Source organism: Penaeus monodon, chromosome 30 (assembly GCF_015228065.2).
Source record: "Penaeus monodon isolate SGIC_2016 chromosome 30, NSTDA_Pmon_1, whole genome shotgun sequence".
Classification (NCBI taxonomy): domain Eukaryota; kingdom Metazoa; phylum Arthropoda; class Malacostraca; order Decapoda; family Penaeidae; genus Penaeus; species Penaeus monodon.
The window spans coordinates 35,777,492-35,778,259 of NC_051415.1; the positions used below are offsets into that span (position 1 = coordinate 35,777,492).

Here is a 768-nt window from a genome sequence, read left to right on the forward strand (position 1 = left end):
CTCATTTCATACATTTTGTCTTAACCCCTTAACCCTCAAAATCTGATGGATGGAGATGGAGGTTGGGTTGCTAATTCCAAAAAAATCCAAGGACTATACAACATGCACAACAAATTTCTTTCATTTGGTTCATTAGATTGAATATTCACCTAGAAAACTCTATTAAATAGGATTAGACAACAATATTCACGAAAACAAAACTACATGTGTTTTCGTAAAAAGAGACAATAACTGCCAGCATTACTGAGAGATTGAGGAGGAAGAGGTCTTGTGCTCTAACCGGCTGTTTGTTGTTGTAATCAGCTGACGCCGCCTTCGTCCCAATCCATTTGTCAGATTATTGTCTTTTTACAATGATGTATTTTATAAAATATAGATGCATTTATTTCAATTTTAGAATACTATAGCATAGCGCTTATTTGAGAATGGACAGCATTAAATCGATTAAGAAATACAACTGGAACGGCGTGAGGTAATTTGGCTGAACATTCTTTGAATCGCTCAGGACAAGGAATCCGGAACTGCAGCATTGATACTCTTGTCAGACGTGATAAATCTTGATAATTGGCAAGATGGCATTCCTTTATCTATAATTAATCGATTTCAGGCGGGCAGCATTCCATCTAACTGTAAACTCTCTCCAAAGCGTAACTTTGCCTCGACCAAACAACAAGAATCGAGTTTGAAATTTCATGAAAACCATGTGTACATGCGGTTTCATCGACTTCATTCATTGACCTGGTCTATACAAGAGCAAGTAACTTTCTT

At 36.7% G+C, this 768-nt stretch overlaps 1 long non-coding RNA gene across 1 annotated transcript in view; it reads right to left on the minus strand.

The window, feature by feature from the left end:
- The window catches only part of LOC119592755, a 12,306-nt gene extending 11,992 nt beyond the window's left edge, over positions 1 to 314 (minus strand). The window contains exon 1 of the long non-coding RNA XR_005230458.1: positions 245 to 314. This is a non-coding gene — a long non-coding RNA (uncharacterized LOC119592755). The remainder of the gene's footprint in view (positions 1 to 244) is intronic.
- Between the last annotated feature and the right edge of the window lie 454 nt (positions 315 to 768).